This window comes from Camelus ferus, chromosome 21 (assembly GCF_009834535.1).
Source record: "Camelus ferus isolate YT-003-E chromosome 21, BCGSAC_Cfer_1.0, whole genome shotgun sequence".
Lineage (NCBI taxonomy): Eukaryota > Metazoa > Chordata > Mammalia > Artiodactyla > Camelidae > Camelus > Camelus ferus.
In genome coordinates, this window is record NC_045716.1 from 28,568,676 (window position 1) to 28,588,552 (window position 19,877).

Here is a 19,877-nt window from a genome sequence, read left to right on the forward strand (position 1 = left end):
TCACTGTATCAGTGAGGTGCTCACTCGGGAGCCCAGTGCTCATCTGAAGTTCAGGGCTTCGAGCTGTCTGACCACGTCAGCTTCTCAGTTCCTAGAGTTTCAAGGGGAAGTGGCTGCAGAGAGTGGCTGGTGAGGCTGAGCACCTGTACTCATCAGCTTTTTAATCTCCACTCAACCCTGGAAGTGGGCGCCAGCATCACTCACCTTCTTCAGTTGGAGGAACTCAGGCACCGTGGCGAGGAAGCTGGTATCCAGCACAGTCAGGACCCGTGACAGACAGGCTGGCCCCACCGTTCAGACAGACAGGAGCTCAACCTGCCCTACCGCGAACACCCACATACCCACCGCGCGATTCCACCGTGAAGACTGAGCTGCGTTCACTCTACCAGACGTCCACCCATCCACCCCCAGCCCCTGCCCCTTGGTCCCTATCTGAGGATCCGTCGTATCTTTGCGTGCATTTCAAAAAGCAACTGCAGACCCTTCGCCTCAAACACCGGAGCTCACGTTCCATCAGCCGCGGTGCAGCGTTCACGTCTGTGAGGAGACTTTCCCTACGGTGAAATGCACAAACGTGAGGTGTGCCATTTGCTGAATTTTAACAAAAAAGCAAACACCTGTGGCCCCCTCCCCTATCAGGACATGGAACCTCCTTCTCCCCCAGGAAGTGCCCCCTTCCCAGGCAGTCCTTGCCCCCACCTTGAGGCAACCACTGCCCTGGTTCTTTTACTCTATATAACCCAGGGTCAGCATTTTTAACCACCACTCTGCGCTGCCCCCTGGGGGAGGGGTTTTCAAGGGCTAGCCTTGGGGGTGGGGGACTGACAGATCTTTGCTTTCTCTGGGTATCAGCTTGGGTTCTCCAGGGAAACAGAACCCATGGGGTATCCATCAGTTATCTATTTAATCTATCTGCCTATCTGCAGAGAGAGAGATTTATTTTTTGCTCTAAGGATTGTAGGGCTGACAAGTCTGAAATCTGTAGGGCAGGTCAACAGGCTGGAATCTCTGGCAGGCTGTCTGCTACAGTCACAGGCGGACCTTTTTCTTCTCTGGGAAACCTCAGTTTTTGCTCAGAACTCCAACTGGTTGGATGAAGCCAACACACCTTCCGAAGGGTCATTCCCCCTTACTCAGGGCCAGCTGATTGCAGATGCCAGCCACACGTGCCAAAGCCACAGCAACATCGGTACTGACATTTGAGTCAGCAGTGGGCGTCGTGGCCTGGCCACGCAGACACATGAAACAACCCTCAGGCTGTGGGATGTCTCTGAGTCGAGACCTCCAGCTCCGGACGTTGAGAATCAGGAAGGCGACTGCCAACGTGAGGGAGGCCCAGAAACCAAGCTGGGAGGGAGCAGCCAGGTTGAGAGTCTCACCAGCCCTCGGAGGGAGCCGTGCAGGGCAGGGACCAGGCTGGGGGGTGGCGCCGGGCCTCCTTCCCACGGCCCTGCTGCTGAGCGCAGCTGCACGTAACAAAAGGGCTTCTCTGTGTCGCTCTCCTGCATGACGGCTCCTCCCAACAGATGATCTGATTATGTTTTAATGAGAATAATATTTGCTTCGAGGAAGGACGAATCCAGCCGTGTTTTTATATCAGCCAGATGTCTTCAGCTATTTACCCCTCCCTACCCTGGGATTCTGGCAAAACCTGTGATGCCATTTGGCCTCAAAGAGTCCCCCTCCCTGGGCCCCACATCTCCAGCCACCCGCAGACGGCCAGGCCTGTGGGTGTTTCCAGGGAGGCGGGGGCCACGTGGAGCTGACTCATCTACACGTTGCGCATCAAGATGCAGTTTTGTCATAGCTGACGGGTGCGGGCAGCCTTTCCAGTCTTTTTTATAAGCCTCTTCCTGACCCTGTTATTTCAGCCAAGACTTAACATAACCTCATCTTCGAAAGACTGGTGGTTGGCCCCAGACTCAGAAGCTGTGTGTTGAAGTGGGCACCAGGCTTGGCCGGACATTTTCTGCCGATTTTAGGCTGAGCAGAGCCAGCAGTTGGGAAAGAGCAGACCCGCAGCAGAGCTACTAAGTTTTTTTTTCTCCCTGTCTATTCTTCAGGCTGACAACGGGCGCTGAGCCGGGAGTCCAGGGACCTGGTGCTGTGACACGTAGGACTCGGAGCCACTTGGCGCTCTGCTGGCCTGCGGTGGCCCAAGGTAGGGCTGTCACCTCGCCCGAGGTCCTTTTTGATGGAGTTTTCTTTTGCCAAAGATTGGGGTGTAGAGAAGTCACTTTGTCTGTCCTCCCCAGAACTTGGTTTGTTCGTTCTTTCTCTTCTTATTCCATGACTTTTATTGAACGCCTCTGGTGTGACATCGGTGGTGAGAAAAAAAAACTGTGTGTGTGTCGTTTGTGGGGAGACAGACAAACAGGCAAACAGCTCAGTGAGAAGATGATTGCAACTCATGGTGGAGGGAAGACCCACGAACGGCAAACTGGGAGCCTCCTCTGGCAGGTGGCGGGGACAAAGGTCTGAAGCTTGAGAAGGAAGGGTGTGGGAGGGGTGGAGGGAAGAGCATTTGGGACCGGGAACCGAGTGTGTGGGATCCCTGAGGACTGGGAAGACATGCACGTGGCTGTTGTGTGGGAGGGCTGACTGGGAGGAGGATGAAGAGGAGGGCAGGGTCAGACCACGCGCACCTCAGAGGCCGAGGGAAGGAGCTTGTGCTTTATCCGAAGAGAAATGAAAAGATGTTGAACGTCCGCAGTGGGAGAGGGACTTGGTCCAGGTTTTGTTGTTAAGTCAGGTTTATTGGGACACAGTCGACGTCAGTAAAATCCACCCTTTTCATTGCACTGTTCTGAGTTTCAGCAAACGCAGTCGTGTAAGCGTCACAGTCAAGATGCGGAGCGGCTCTGCAGTCAGCGCTCCCAATCGCCGGCCCCCGGCAGCCCCGTCAGACTCCTGTCCCTGTGGCAGTTTTGCCTTTTCCGGAATGTCCTTGGAAGGGGTGGCCGGGTGTCACCTTTGCATCTGTCTTCCTTCGCTTGTCACTGTCTGACAGCCACACTGTCTTGGCGTTAATGGTCTGCCCATCTCAGTTGCTGGGTGGTTTTCGAGAACACAGGCGCTGTGCACCCAGCCACCTGCCCAAGGCATCTGGGCGCCTGGGCCCTGGCAGCCATGCTTGGCACTCCAGGAGCCCGGGAGTCCTGCTGGCATTTCTGCCCCTCCCACCAGTGCCCATCCAGGGCTCCATGCGTGCTTGTAGGGGTTTCTGGGTTGCACAGTACGAGCAGGTGTAACTTTGTAAGAAACTGCCAAAATTCATCCAAAGTGGCTGCACTCTGAGGGGCTCCCACCAGCAGCCCTGGGGGTTCCGGCGGCCCCGCTGTCGGATCCGTGAGCTGGGCCGTCCTGACGTGCGTGGGGCACCTCACTGGGGTTTTGATTTGCGTGTGCCTCGTGGCTGGTACCTTAGGCACCTTTCCATGGGCTCCAGTGCTGTTTTTGAAAGATATTTATTGAGGGTGGGGTGGAGGGGGCGCCAGCTGGGAGCCGAGGGTCTGAGGCCTGGTCTTAGTTCGGCCGCCAGCCTGGCGTGTGGCCTTGGGTGCCCACCTCTCCCCTCTTGACTGGCTTCCTGTGACTGTTTGCTGGGACAGCGGCACCTCACGGGGCTGCCGTGAGGATGGAGGCCAAGGTCACAGACGGGGAGGTGCTTTACGCGCCTATTGTGTGGTCACTGTCTTAACTTCCAAGAAAAGCTCCCAGCGGTCTCCTGGGCTCCGTTCCTGCCCCCAGACCTAGCAGACGCCCTCTGGCCCCGCTTCGCTCCCCACCGCAGCCACCATGGGGTCAGTAACGAGGAGGACCGTGGCTGAGCCGTCTGCAGCCTTGCTAGTCACGGGGCACTGTCACGTACGCGTCTTGTCTGTTTTCCCAGGAGAGGGAGGGAAAGCTTATCTGCGCTGACCTGCTCTTTCTGGAAAACTGTTTACGTCGCCACCCTCTAGTCCCCAGCCTCTGTCCGCCCCAACCCGGCTCCTCCCGTGTGCTCTCCTAAGAGACACAGGCAATGCCTTGTTTCTGTTCTCTTGGGCTGAGAACCCTTGCGTCACCTGGACCCCCATCTTGCCTGCTACGTGGATTGTCATTCAGCAGGTCCTCTGGGGCCTTTTTGAAGATAAATACAAAATCTCTCACCACCTCCATCACCTGCTCCAGGTCCAAGCCCCTCCTCTCCCACCTGGACGTCAGCCAAGGCTTGCTAACAGGTCTCCCCGATCTCCCCTGCCCTGTGGCTGTCCTCCAGAGAGCAACCAGAGAGGTCCTGCGTCCCCTCTCAGAGCCCGGTCCCCTCTGCCACCTGCCCTCCTGCCCTGGGCGAGCATCCTGGCTTCTGCCTGAGGACCTTCTGCCCAGACCCCTCCATGCCGCCCGGCTCTGCACAACATGCGGGCTCAGCCCAAAGGCCCCTCCTCGGGCAACTTCCGTCCCTGTCCCTCCTCCCTTTCTTCTCGGCACACGGCCCCCACCACACGTTGCGAGTGTATTTAGTATTTTGGGTCTGTCCCCACTCTGGGAGGTCACCCCATGCTGCTGAAAACTTGTAGGACCCTCCATCCTAAAGTCCCCTGGCGCCAGGCTGCAGCACAGGGCTCTCCAGAGTCAGCAGCTGGCTTGGTCCTTGCTGAAGGGACGAGCACACGAATGACGAGGAACCGAAGGCAAGGGGTGGCGGGGAGCTGCAGCAGCCCATCGTGTTGTGACAGTCCGCATGGGGGTGGGGGGGTGCACGGTTTCTCTGAAAGCACCTGGGAGTCCGCAGGTGGTCCTGTTGCGGGTGGATTCACACACAGCTTCTTGAGCCTTCGGTGTGAGTTCTATGGACTTTGAATGTCATTCTTCTAAAATTTCAGTATGTACATGTGTTTAACAGTGTCAGCAGGCTAGGGATAAAACGGCACGTGTGTTTATAACAAGCAGACAGAACGATTCCCAGGCGGAGACGAGCAATGAGAAAATTGCTTGCTAACTGGGGGCGACTTTGCCCACCAGGTAGGGTTGTCAGATAAAGCACAGAGTGCCTGGCCAAATGTGAATTTTGGAACTTTGGGTAAACAAATAGGATTTTTTTTTAAAAAAGCGTAAGTATATCCCAATTATTGCTTGGGATATACTTATACTAGAGTTATTTATTTCTTCCCTGAAATACAAGTCGAACAGGGTGTCCTATATTGTTTATTTGCTGAATCTGGCAGCCCCGTCCTGGAGAGGATGCCTGGCAGCATCTGGAGACAGGCTTGAGGTTGCGGCTGAGGGGGTGCTCCTGGCCTCTAGCGGGAGAGGGCTGCTGCTTGACAGCCCACAGCGTTCGGGACGGCCCCTTGTGACACAGAACGAGTTGCCCATGCGTCATGTGTGTCCGCCTAGAGGAGGACAGCTTGCTTGTGCTGGGGGCCCTCCTGGTCCTTGTAACGCTCGGGGAAGGGGCTTTCTGCTCGGTGGGCTCAGGGTCTGCTCCAGAAGCCACAGGCGGCCCAGTGACAACTGCTTACAATGTTCAAGGAAAAGAAAAGTCCAGAGCCTCAGGTGGTCTGTGCAGGCGAGCCAGGCCCACTCGTCAGGGAAGGTGATGGCCGTCGTGAGAAACTCAACCCCTTGTGGATTCTTTTCCTGGATCTTTGTTTTTTGACGTCATTTCCTCCCTGAGTGATCCGTCCACGTGATGCTGAAGCGCCAAGAGGACGGGCTCTCCCCTGAAGACCCTTCCCTGCCTCTCCTCCCGCCCGATCCTCCTTCCCCAAAGTCTTACTCTTCTCTCAGTTGTTTCTCATGATCATTTTTCACCAAACATGTAAGTTTTGTTTTTATTGCTACTTCTTAATTGTTTGCATTTAAAAAAAATACGTTTTGTCTCTTACACAGCTCCCACCCTGTGCACCCCTGCAGCCGCTTCCCGTCCTCCTGAGAAGGGTCCGCCGTGACCCCTGGTTAAGTCGGCGCTTGGTGTGTGAACGGGCACCGAGCCGCGGGACGGCTTAGTGTTCCATTTCTGTCCACGAACAGCTTTATGTTTTCTCTGGGACTGCCCGATGCTCCTCTCCTTCAGGCTTAGTTTTCTATGTCTGGTCCTTTGCTTTTCCTCCACGCCGTTTAACTCAAAGGTAGGACTTCTCTTCGAGCGGTAAGCCCTGCAGACGGGGCTGCGCTGCACTGTCGGGGGTGGAGGGCGGGCTGCCTCTCTCTTCCTCCTGGAAGCACTGTTTCCTGGACCTCCTGTCTTGCCTTCTCTTGGTGTCCGCCGTCCCTTCATAGCCTCCTGGGACATGGTGGGTGGTAGTGTGAGTGACAAACATTGCAGCCACATCAGTGAACAAAGGGTGTGTGTCTCCATCGAGTCATCGCTGCGGCCACCCCTGCCCCCTGATGGTGAGCCCTGAGGGAACTCAGGGTGGAAACAGGACGCCCCACCAACCCTCAGCCTCCGCAGCCGCCTGCAGGGTGCCCCTGCAGGGACTCGGGGTGGGGAAGCCCGGGACACTGGCCCTAAACAGCTCAGGGCACACGGAAGGGACGATTTCAGTGAGCCCAGACTCTTGCATCTTCCCAGACGTAAGAAGGCGCTCAGTTCCTCAACTTGGGACGTCTGGTTTTCTTTAATTGTAACGGTAACCTTCTGATGTTCCGACTACCCGGTCTTTGTTGTAGAATCTCCTGTATGCCTCACCTCTTGGAAACAGTCCCTCCGAGCGATCTGAGAGGCTGTCTCCCGGGCTTGAGGGCCTCAGAGAGTCTGCCGAATGAAACGTGACTCTCAACTTCTAATGTGTGCGTTTTTTTCCACTGGACAGTGGGAAAGTTTTTAAGAACCTGCAAGTCTGAAAATGTCCTTATTCTGCCCTTACACTCGATAACCTGTCTGACTGCAGAATTCGAGGTTTAAAGGAATTACCCCCCAAACTTTGAAGGCACTTCCACGCTGTATCCTAGCATCGGGGGTTGCCACTGAGAAACGAATGCCACCAGATTCCTGACCTTCTGTGATGTGTTCTGTGTCTCCGGAAACTCCCAGGCCCCTCCTCCTGAAGCGCCACGGCGCTAGCCTGCAGCACGCCCCTCTCCTGAGGAGCCGTCTGGAGACTCCGCTGCCCTTCCGCTGGGAAGACTCGTGCCCTCACTTCTGCAAAGTTTCCTTTTATTGTTTCTTCAGTTAATTGTTTTATTGCTTTTGCCTCCGTGCCGTGTGTCCTGTAACTTCTGTCGGTCAGGCCTTGTGCCCTTTGGGCTGACCTTTTATTTTTGTCTCTCTTTCCCCTATTTCTAGCCTTTCAATGTCCTTCTCTTCAGCTGTTCAGCTTTCCAGGTAGTGTCTTCAAGCCCTTTCTTCCTACTTTCCCATGGTATTTTTGGTTTTGTTTTACTAGTATATTTTAAATTTTCAAGATTTTTCCTAATTGTTCAAGTTTTTCTTATGATAGCACCCTGGTTTTTTTTTAGCTTGCTTTTTTGATTCATTCATTTATTTTAATTTTTAAAGCAACTTTACTGTGGGATAATTTCTGCACAGTAAACTACACATACTTTAGACGTTCAGTTTGGTGCCTTTTGACAGACGTGTGGAAACCATCACTGCGCCACAATCGAGGCAGCGAACGTTCCCATCACCCCCCGGAGGTGCGGCACCCTGCTCAGGACTCCACGCACATCACCTTTTCTCTCCTGGGGGTGGTTGGCTGCACTTTCTCTCCACCTCTCTTGTTCTCCCTGCATTTCCTGTTTCCTGAGAGTTCGTTTTTCTTTCTTCCATTTTTGTCTCCCAGTTTTGGGGTTCGACCTCTGTCTTTGCTGTGAGTGTCTGCACTCGTGTCCCGGGCCCCTGGCAGACCCCAGCTCAGCACGGGCGTGAGCAGGACTGTACATTACTCTGAGGGAAGCTGGGCTTGCCCAGGGCCTTCTCAGGAGGGCAGTGGCCAGGAGCCAGTGGTTCTGCTGGAGAGGATTCCCAGAGTCAGTGTCTGTGCTCGCTGCCCTGGGATGACAGTTTTTCTGGGGTGGGGTCCTCCAGCTTCCAGCTGTGGGTGAGGAGGCTGCCGGCCGGTGCGTGGGAGGAGGGGTGCAGGTCTCAGGGTGCGGCAGGCAGCCGCCACTCGATGGCTGATGGATGGACTGGGCGGCGAGCACTTTTCTCGCATCATGCCTTGGTCCCTAACTTGAGAACAAGCCCCTGCCCATGCCAGGGTGGGGAGATGGTCCCGTCTGGCGGGGGTGGGAGGCAAGTGGACGGAGGTCCGGCAGTGATCTTGTTTCCCAGCTCAGCCCACACTGCCGTCCTCGGGGACTCCTGGGCCTCATGTCCTCAGCCGCCAGTTAGTCAGGCCCCTTCCTGTGGGCGCCAAAGCCTCGTCCCTCAGCTCCGCCTCGGCTGCTGGGACCCCCCAGCTTCTCTCCACCCGTGTTTGGTCTTCTGTCCGATGGTGTCCGCGCCTGCCTGCTTTGCTCCTGCTGGGCCCATGCCTTCTACCCCTTGCCCTTGTTTCGGTTTTGTAAGGGGGTGAGATGGTGTGCGTCCTGCCAGCCAGCTCAGTGGGCCCCGTGGAAGCTTTTTATACCTAAGAGAGAGTCTCTGGGGGTGTCGTGCCTCTGGCCCCTCTCAAACAGTCGTTGGCTTCTCTTTTTTAAATTTAATTTCATTTAAATTTGTTTTTTACTTGAAGTGTAGCCAGTTTACAATGTTGTGTCAGTTTCTGGCGTACAGCACAGTGCTTCAGTCACACATGCACATGCATATATTCCTTTTCAGATTCTTTTCCATTATAGGTCACTACAAGATACTGAATATAGTTCCCTGTGCTGCACAGAAGAAACTTGTTGTTTATCTGTTTTATGTATAGTAGTTAGTATCTGCAAATCTCGAACTCCCAATTTATCCCTTCCCCCTCCCTTCCCCCCGTGACCGTTAGTTTGTTTTCTGTGAGTTTGTTTCTGTTTTGTAAATAAATTCATTTGTGTCCTTTTTTTTTTTTAAGGTTCCACATAGAAGTGATATCATACGGCATTTTTCTTTCTCTTTCTGGCTTCCTTCACTTAGTATGATGATCTCCAGGTCCATCCATGTTGCTGCAAATGGCATTGTTTTATTCTGTTTTTGGCTGAGTAGTATTCCATTGTTTAAATAAACCACAGTGTCTTTATCCAGTCATCGGTCATTGGGCGTTTAGGCTGTTTCCATGTCCTGGCTGTTGTAAACAGCGCTGCTGTGAACACTGGGGTGCAGGTGTCTTTTCGAGTTAAGGTTCCCTCTGGATCCACGGCCAGGAGCGGGATTGCTGGGTCAGCTGGTTTCTCTTCGTAATGAAGAAAGAGAAAGCCAGAGGGGAGGGTGGAGTGGTAGAGTGTGTGCTCAGCGTGCACGAGGTCCTGGGTTTTATCCCCAGAGCATCCGTTAGGGGGGAATAAAACAGGGAAGCAGCATCCAGCTAGAATGTAATCACAGTGTGTTATTTTCATTGTATTTTATTTTCCTGGGTCCCTAATTTTTTTTTAAGTGAATAATACAGATTTCCCACTGGTCGTAGTGACATAAATTCCTTTTGGAAGTAAATTTAGGTATTTAAGAAATGGATTGGCTTTAAAGAAAGATGTTAAGTGAGTAACAAGGTGTAGAGACTTAGCCAACATCACTAGGCAGCTGCATGAATGGCTGGTGTCAGGGAGACCCTGAAATGCTGGGAAGCCCCTTGTCCTGCATGGGCAGACCTGGGCTCCACCCTGGCCCCACCTCTCACAGTGGAGGCCCACCTGCCGCCTATCCCAGGGTCACTCTGAGAATTCACCATGATGTTGGGATGAAGTGCTTAGCAGGGACACCTAATCACGTGTGGAGCGCGTTTCAGAGGTCGCCGCCCCGGGCCCTCCGTGTCGAACCTGCCGCAGCGCCACCCCAGCTCTGAAGCAGGACACCTGCCCTCGATGTGGCCAGGACCACACCTGAGAAGAAGGGGCTCACAATTTCTGCTTCAGACACACACACACCTAATAACAATCACAGCGTCCCTGAGCCCTGTGCCTGCACAGTGACTCCGTCATCTCTAATCAGCGTTGCCCTCGGTGTCAGACGGTGGGAAGCGTTCACGGGCTGCGGCAAAATGAGGAAATTGCAGAGAGTTTAGAAGCTGGTGTAGGGCTCGCAGCTGTGCTGCTTTGGGGAGAAAGTCTTGATCCTGAGATTGTGTGCTTTTTGTCATTTGAGGAAATGATGATGATGGTAGAGGATAATGGGTTTGGGGGGTTTTATTTAAAATGTGGAAATGAAAAATTGACAGTTCTGTAGTAGACAAAAGACTTCTGAAAATTGTATTGACTTTTGGTTCTGGACCTCTGACTGTCCAGTATCGGGCAGCAGGAACAAGAATGACCTGCTTGCTGTAAAGAGCTAGGAAACCGCATGGAGGGGACAAAGCATGGCTGTCACACACTGGACAACGGACCCTACGAGGGAGCAAGCAAGGGCCCATGACTGCCCCAGCTCCCTGCAGGGAGGGGAAGTGAATAGAGGTGGAGATGTCCCTGAGTGGAGGAGACAGAACCTGGGGTGCAGGGAGGCCGAGCCAGCAAGGCCTGGACGGCAGAGGGCTGCACAGGGCCCCGCGGCGTCGTGGTAAGTGCTGATGTGTGCACGTACGTGAAAAAATGGCAGAAAGCTGGCAGCAGACCTACCCGAGGCAGCAGACAGAGCGGTGCCTGGCACTCATGCGGGGCCGAGGACACGCTGTGCTGGCAGCGGTCAGCGTGGAAAGACCTCTGCGTGCACTGGCACTAGCAGCCTCCTCAGGAGTGTATTCTCAATAATGGTGATAAATTAGTTTTAGCCTAAATCTGCTCTGGACCCACCCCCAGCGACACTTGAACGCAAGCCTCAGAAGGTCTGACAAATTCCAGACAACTCAGAACTGCACACCAGAATAAAAGCCAAGACTATTGAAAGGAGCACCACAAAAGCCAGAAAGCAGCAGTGAACATTCACAATGTCTTGCCATCAACCAAAACTGACCATGCGTGCGAAACAAGCAGGGAATTCAGACCCAAAATCAAGGTGGAAATAGTCGATAGAAAGACACCCTCAACATGGCAGAGATGATGGAGTTCACAGACGAGGATGTTGAAACAGCCACTAAAAATGTGTTTCATACATTTAAGAAGCAAGAGTCATAAATAATAAGACAAGAAATAGAAGATATAAAAACAGCCACAAATGGGTCTTTGAGATGAAAATTTATTATCCAAAATGAAAATCGTGCTGGGTAGAATTCACAGTGGAGTAAACACTCTAGAATTAAAGATCAGCGAGTTTGAAGCCACAGAAACTATTCAAATTAGAGCGGAGAGGAAAAAGACTTGAAAAACAAAATAATAGAACCCAGTGATCCATGGGATAATATCCAGCCACCTAGCCTGTGAGTGATTGGAGTTCTAGAAAGACGAGAGAGAGGCAGGGACAAAAAACCCTGTGGAGAAATCATGGCCAAACGTCCTCTGGATTCAGTGGAAACTATAAGCCCACAGATCCAGGGAGATAAATAAATCTTACGTAGAATAAACATTGAGAAAACCACGTTAAGACACGTTGTAAACCAACTGCTGAAAACCAGCAATGAGAAGAAATCTCAGAAGCAGCCAGATAAAAATGACACATTGTGGACGGAGGAGCAGAAGTGTGGGAGACGGCAGACTTCTCGCCAGAGACCGTGTGGGCCAGAAAACAATGGGCACACGTCTTTTATGTGTGAAAAGAGGGGGAAACCTGTGCGCAGTGATTGTATTAACCAGTGAAAATACGGTCCAAAACAGAAATAAAATTAAGACCATTTTGGACAAACAAAAACTGATAGAACTCATTGTCAGCAAATCTGCTTTACAAGAAATGTTAAAGGGAGTTATTCAGGCAGAAAAAAAAATGATCCCACATGGAACTTTAGATCCACACAAAGCAGCGAAGAGAGCCAGAAATAGTAATTAAGCAGGCGAATGTAAAAGGTATTTTTCTCATTTTCATGTCTCCTGCAGTGGTATTTCACTGTTTAAAGCAAGAATAACAACAGTGTATCTTGGGGTTGGTGGTTTACCTGGAGGTAAAATCTGTGACAGTGGTGGTGCAATGAATGGGAGGGGCCGTGGGAGGTTATCGCTGGGTGATTCTTACAGCACGTGTGACGTGGGTAATGTCATTTGGCTGTGAGAGTTAGGGAGGTATGTTATAACCTCTGGAACATCCATTAAAAATAAAAAAATTAAGGCATAACTAATAAGCCCATAGTGGGGATCAAGGAGAATCTTTAAAATAAAACCCTCAGTTAATCTAAGAGAAGGCATGACAATAAGAAAAAGAAACATAGAGCAGAGAGGGCAAATAGAAACCCAAAGTCAAGGAGGCAGATTTAAATCCAACCGTCTCAAAGATTACCTTAAATGTAAACCATCTAACATTCGGGATAAAGACAGAGATTGCAAGATAGGAGGAAGAAACAAGACCCAAGTAAATGCTGCCCACGAGAAGGGCCATTGACACAGAAAGCCACCCAGGGTTAAAAGTAACAGAAGGGGGTAGGGTGCACCCCGCTGACACAGGCCAAGAAAGCCGGCGTGGCCGTGCGGACACCAGACACAGGAAAATGCGTATCAAAGGGTATTTCCAGGGACAAGGAAGTCCATTCGTCAAGGTAGAGGGGTCAGTTCATCACAAAGGCACAAGCACTAAATGTGTACATATCACACGACAGCATGGAGGGAAATGCAGGGAAACCGAGGGAGCTCAAAGGAGAAGTGGAGAAAACACAGTTACCGCCTGACTCCACTGCCCTGGGGCTGCTCAGGGCTCCACTGGAGGAGCAGAGGCGGGCGGAGGTGTGCATCTGTCGAGAAGACAAGGGGTCAGCTCTGCTGTTGTGGAGGCTGCAAAGCGAGGCTGACGGGGGTGCAGGCATGGCCAGCGATGTTGCTCACGGGAGCAATGGCTTCTTTCCCTGGGGGAGCCTCAGCCCGGCTTTTAAGGTGATTAAGTTGAGACCACATGAATCACCTCCTTTACTTAAAGCCAACTGATCAGGGACTTTAATCACATCTGCAAAATCCCTTCTCGGATGAGTGTTTGCCTGGATAACTGGGGACTGCATCCCAGCAAAGCAGACACACCAGGAAGCCACCGCAACCCTCCCCGATGACCGAGAGAACAGGGAGAAACTTAGTGACAATACAGAGACTTGGAAACGTTATCAGTTAACTTTAACCTAATCGGCATTTACAGAGCATTCCACCCGACGGCAGTGGAACACACATGGAAAATTCATCCAGATGGACTGCATCCTGGACTGTAAAATAGATTGCAATACATTTAACAAGATTAAAGCCATACAAAGTATGTTTTCTGACCACGGGGGACTGATTTCAAAGAGGTCAGGAGATTTCTCCAAGACCAGGCAGCTAGGAGGTGGTGGAGCCAGGGTTTGGACAGAGCCTTTCTTGCGTTTTAAAGATGTGCCCACTTCCTGCTCCCCCGGCTGCCTCCCCAGCTGCTGGGAGACTGGAGGCACCGGGCACCCGGCACCAGTCACATCTTGCCAAGGGCTTGCAGTTGCTGGCGACTCCACGTGGTTAGTGCCAGGCTGCCCAAGCGCTGTGGCTCCAGCCTCACGTTTGTCATCGCGAAGGGCCTCATGCATTGCACGCTGGGCGCTTTTGTCCCGGGAGGCACCAGGGTGAGCCGACATGGCTGGCATTTCTCTCTGAGGACGCAGAGAGGCAGCAGGGAGAACGTGATGAACTGGCCCAGGGCCATCAAGGGAGGCGGCAGGGAGCCGTGTCCTCTCCATCAAGGTCCTGAGGCGTCAGAGAAGGAGATTTGTTCTGTGATGCCAAGGACCAAGTCCAGGACCCTGCAGTCACTGCCAGAATCCTCTCCAACAGAACTCGGGACGGTGGAGGTGGTGGTGCCCTGAGCCAGGGCCGAGAGGTTCCCACTCCTCCCTCCCTCCCTCCCACAAAATAGCAGGTCAGGTCCTGCTCCAAAGCGTCTTGAACTTGGAACTTGAAACAGTAGCTGAGGGAACTATTACGGTGAGGAAATTCTGATAGTTACCGCCGCGTCTCTGTCCCTTGGTGGCTTCTGAGCTGCCCGTGGTAGGTAGCCCCGGGCCCTCCAGCCCAAACGCAGTCTGAGCACACATCAGAATTCACAGATGACCAGTACACTGTCTTGCTGACTCATCCACTTTTGCGGTAAGTTTGGGTAAAAAGCAGCTTTGAAAAAAAAGAATCAATTAAATCCAAACAGATGTTGCAAGAAGTAGGTACACGAAGTGCAGACGGTGCAGCGGCGGTGCCCTGAAAGCCTGGGCAGAGCCGACGTAGCTCGTGCGCGTGGGGCGTGTAGCAGAGGTCTCATTTTGGAACTGTGCGAGCTTTTCCAAGGCCACAGAAATGGCAAAGCAAGGGAAGGGTCTTCCCTGGGGTTCTCTGGTGACTGACAGGTGATGATGCTTTTCTGGAGCAGAGACATTTCCGGACTCACTTATTCCTTTGCTCAGCCGGGTAAAAAGTGGGGAGGGGTGTGTGTAGGGAGAGGACGAGAAAGTGGGAGCAGATGGAGGGGGTTAGTTGAAATCTTTTGCCAAACCACACATACCATGTGCCCAACTTTCATAACTAAAACGAAATGTTGAATTAATCACAACAAATTAAAACACTATTTATTGAGGGATGGTGGGGGTCTAATTTTGTGTGACTTGTGGAATTTCCTTAGTCCCTCCTGTTTTCCGCTCCCCTCTCCCCAGCGGGCAGATCGACTTGTTTTTCTTGCCACGTGAATCCATGGAAGTCAGAACTCTGATGCAGGAAGAGGCGTGCTCTCCAGTTACGCTGAGTGCGGGACGCCCGGCTGCCAGCACGCAGCGTCCCAGGCACCCCGGCCCCGCGGGGCGCCCTCACCCCCTCCTGCCAGGGCCAGACACAGTCGGGATGGCCGGCCTGCTGCTTCACTGCAGCAAAGGGAAGCTCATCTCTGACTTCCTTCTGCGTTTAGATGCTGCCTGGTGCACTTTTACGGAGGCGGCATTGGTCCTTGCAGTCCTCCATCTGTAACCTAGACCTCAGGGAAGTGTGACTTTTATTCTCTCTCGTGGGAGTTTTGTGACTTTTCAGTCCTATTCCCTGGAGCGAACCACCAAGGTCACCCCGCTGCCCCCTCCGTCTGCCATGAGATGCAGAAATGGAGGCGGGAGGGGTGGACCAGCCCCCAGATGTGGGCAGGAGGAGGGCGGGGTTTTTGGGAGGTGACAGCTGGGAGGACAGACGGTGGGGGGGAGGCTTGGGGGAGTGCTGGTAACAGGGTCTCTGGGGGTGAGCTGTGAGAACGGGGGGAGGGAGAAGAAGCAGTGATGCAGGCTATGAACTGGGCTCCTTCAAAGAGCTCTGAGACTGGGGCACCTGCGTGGAAGATGGGCTGGGCCCTCCCCGAGGGCACCAGTGTAGGAAAGGGGCACCATTGTCCACTTCTTGCCCTCCAGAGGATGCCGCCATTCACCACCAAAGGGTAGAGCGTGAGATGAACTTTTGTCATCATGCTCCCTGCCTTCACTACACCCTGGGGTCTGTTTATAAAGGGAAGGTTTAGACTTGCTATGTCGGAAAAGCAAAAAAAAAAAAAAAAAAAAAAAAAAAAAGGTAACGGTTTGTAAAACAAATACTCATTGGCTAACTAACATTTTGGGTAGACTTAGGTTTCCCCACACGTTAGATTTGCTTGAAGAGGAAGTAGACCGCACCAGGGGAAGAGGAGGCTAAAGATTCGTTCATTTGTGAAGAGCAGTTATTGGGTCGGAGTTGCAGTCTGGCCCTGGCCACACAGCAGGTGCTGACTGCTGGCACCCAGAAGACATCCCTTCTTGTTCACAGTCAGGTGTCCGTATTTCCACAGACCCGCTGGGTCAGACCACTGAATGGACTGCCAGGATTTTCCCTTTAAACCCCATCCTGCCCCTCCCCATCCTCCCAGTGTGGATGTGTCATTGTTCTGGCTAGGGTGATAACCTATGTTTGTAATTTTGTTTATGGTGGTGAGTCTCACGGCAGGGGCCGGGTCGGGGTCCCAGACCAAAGCATCAACATCACCCGGGAACTTGTTAGAAATGCAGATTCTCAGGCTCTGCTCCAGATTTGCTGTATCAGAAACTCTGGTGGAGGAGCCAGGCCATCTGCCTTTTACTAAGCCCCCCGTGTGCCTCTGAAACAGTTTGAGAACCTCTGGCCTTTGAAACTGCGCACTTTAAATGGGCGAATTTTATTCAGGTGAACGACATCTCATTAATGATTTCAAACACACACACACAAATAGACTATGCCAAGCAAAAAGTATAACAATGTTTTGTGGGGTTTGTAGCATTTCAGAGTAATATATGACAACAGTAGCCCAAAGGATGGAAAGAGGGAGTGGGGCATCTACCCTCTGTAAAATTATTTCACTATATGTGAAGTGGTTTAATATTCTCTGAAGACAGACTTTCAGTTCAAGCTATGTATTTTAAGCCCTATCGCAACCACTAAAAACTCAAAGAAGAGGCACTGTCAGTAACGCTATAGCAAAGGTAAAATGGAACCATAGAAAATACTCAGTCCAACAGAAGCAGGAATATAGTCACAGAGTTTTGAAAGGATAAGATAAGACAAATTGGAAAATTAATAACAACATTATAGATTTAAATTCAACTTTGCAGTGAAAAGATAGGAATTATAAGATTGTGTAAGAAAATAAGACACAGTGGATGTCCTCTCAAAAATTAATGTTAACATAAAAAAAATTAGGTGGGTTGAAACTAAACCGACAGAAAAGGCTATACCATGAAAATGCAAATCAAAAGGAAGCTGGGGTAAAGATGTTAACATATAAAGTAGACCTCAGAATAGGGAATATTACCAGAGATGAACAGGGACATTTTATAATAATAAAAGTGTCATTCTGCAGGAAGATACAACATTTATAAACGGGTTTGCATCCACACATGAAACAAAAAGTAAAGTAGAAACAGGAAAACCCACAAACACAGCTGGAAACTTGAACATGCGTCTTTGTAAGTTATGTAATAAATAGACAGAAGATCAGTTAGGATGTAGAAATTCTAATCACAGTCTCGTCCAGGCTGACTTAATTGATGTTTACCGGACAATCTTCCCCATATCAGCAGAATACACATTTTCCACAGGTGCACGTGAAACGCTCACAGAGTAGGCTGGGCCATAAAACAAATCTTACCAAATTTAAAAGAAGTGAAATTATGTGAAATATATTATCTGGCCACAATAGAATTAAACTAAAAATCAATAATATGTAACTCCAAATACTGGAAATTAAACAACATACTTTTAAGTAACCTATGGGTCAAAAATCAAAAGAGAAATTTAATTGAACAGAAAAGAAAGCACAGGATATAATGATTCCTAGGATACTGGTAAGGCAGTGCTTAGAGGGAAATCTGCAGCATTAGCTGTACATGTTGGTAAAGAAGAAAGTTCTCAAATCAGTAATCTAAGCTTCCACCCTTGAGAGCCTAGGAAAAGGAAGAGCACAGTACATTCAAAATGAGCAGAAGGAAGGAAACTATAATGACAGGAGCAGAAACCAATGAACTTGAAAACGGAAAAACAGGAGAGAAAAATCAACAGTATCAAAAGCTGGTCCTCTGAGCAGAACAGCAGAAAAGCCTTAGCTGGACTGATCAAGGGAAAAAGAAGTCACAATGACCAGTATCCAAAATGAAAGAGGGACATCACTACAGATCCTAGAGATATAAAATGCAATAGTCAGGGACACAATAAGGGAATATTAACATTTATGACAATAAATTTAATAATGTAGGTATAACGAACAAATTTCTTGAATGACACACACTATTAAAGGTCACCAAAGGAAAATTAGATAATGTGAACAGCTCTACATATAATATAAAATTTGAAGTCATACTTAAATATTTTCCTACAGAAATAAACTCTAAGCCCAGATAGTTTAACTGGTGAATTCTACCAAACATTTAAGATATAGAAAATTCCAATTCTCCACAAACTCTTCCAGAAAACAGGAAATGAGGGAACACTTCCTAACTTAATTTATGAGCCAGAATCACCCAGATACCAAAACCAGGCAAAGATATCACAAGTAAATAAGCCTACAGGCCACCATCTCTCATAAATGTCGACTCAAAAATTCTGAACAAAGTTTTAGCACATCAAGCGCAGCGATGTATAAAAAGAGTGCTACGTCATGGCCAATTCTGTTTACCCTCGGAATGCAGGATGGGTCAGCATTTTAAAAGGACTGAATGTAACTCATCTTATCAATAGTCTAAAAGAGAAAAACTGTCACCTCAATATATATGGGGAAAGCGTTTAGCAAAATTCAACGTCCATTATCGATTTAAAAAAAAAACAAAAAACTGTGGTCGTTAGGAATAGAAGGCAACCTCAACCTCTGATGAAACAATAGACAAGTAATGAACATCTGGGAAAACCCTGCAGCTGCCGTTACACTTCACAGTGAGAGACCGAAGGTGTCTTCCTAAGACTGGAAACAAGGCAGGATGTCTGCCCTTGTCACTTCTACTTGCATTGGGTGGAGTTTCCAGCCAGTGAAATCAGGCCAAAAAAAAAAAAAAAAGTAAAAAGCCATTAAAATTGGAAATAAGAAATAAAATCACCATTCTATGCATGCAACATATAGCCATCTGTGTAGAAAATCCCAAGTGATCTACCAAACAAACAAAAACAGACAAGAGCGAATAAATTTAGCAATGCTGCTGGCCACAAAGTCAATATAAAAATTTTTTAATTTTTTTTATTAAAAAAATTACTGTTATTAGTTTTGTGTGTGTGTGTGTGTGTGTGTGTGTGTGTGTGTGTGTGTTTTCCCTTTGGTGAGGGGAGGTAATTAGGTTTACTTATTCTTAGAGAAGGTGCTGGGGATTGAACCCAGGACCTCATGCATGCTAAGCATGCACTCTACCATTTGAGCTATATCTTCCCCACCATGAAAGTTAATTGTATTTCTATACACTAGAAATTGGAAATTGAATTTGAAAAGCAGTGCTATTTATAATAACATCACAAACTTGAAGTGCTTGGTGGTTAATCTTACAAAATATGTGCAAAATTTCTATGCCAAAAAAGAAATTTTTCTCAACAATGCTTCTATGCAAAGCATTGTTGAGAAAAAATACGAGAAGACCTAAACAATTGGAGAGAGATGTGTTGTGTTCTTTTTCATGGATTGGAAGACTCAGTTTTGTTAAGGTACCAATTCTACACAAATTGACCTATAGATTCAGTGCAGTCCCAGTCAAAAGCTCATCATCTCATCAGACTTATTTTGGTAGATATTGGCAAGCTAATTCTAATACTTACAGAGGAATGCAAAGGAACTTAAATAGCTCAAACAACTTTGAAAAAGGAAAAGTTGAAAGACTAACACTACATGCTTTCCAGACATACTATAATGCTTCTATAATCAAGACAGTGTGATACTGTCATAAAGATAGACATGTAGGGCAACAAAACAGGGCAAAGTCCAGAAATTTACTCACGTGTATGTGGTCAATAAATTTTTCAACAAAGGCACCCATATGACTCAATGGAATAAAGATAGTCTTTTCAACACGTGGACTGGAACAGCTGGATATTAATATGCAGAAAATGCAGAAATAAACCTTGACCTATATCTTGCACCATATACAAAATTCAACTTACAATGTCATGGATCTAAAGGTAAAATTTTAAAACCTTAGAACATCTAGAAGAGAACACTAAAAAAATTGTGATAATTTGTTAGGCAGAGATTCTTAGATAGGACACCAAAAAATGACCACAGAAGAAAAACTTGATAAATTGAA

The 19,877-nt window shown here is 49.5% G+C and overlaps 1 protein-coding gene across 5 annotated transcripts in view; it reads left to right on the forward strand.

The window, feature by feature from the left end:
- ZNF469 (zinc finger protein 469) overlaps positions 1–19,877 on the forward strand; it is a 233,108-nt gene that overhangs the window by 39,026 nt on the left and 174,205 nt on the right. For 2 of the 5 annotated variants that reach the window (XM_032464532.1, XM_032464535.1), the window contains exons 2-3: positions 185–579; positions 2,064–2,161. The gene's annotated coding sequence lies outside the window, so the exon portion shown is untranslated. Of the gene's footprint in view, positions 1–184; positions 580–1,799; positions 2,162–19,877 lie in introns of those variants that run through there. The other 3 variants (XM_032464536.1, XM_032464533.1, XM_032464534.1) reach the window with 3 other exon arrangements.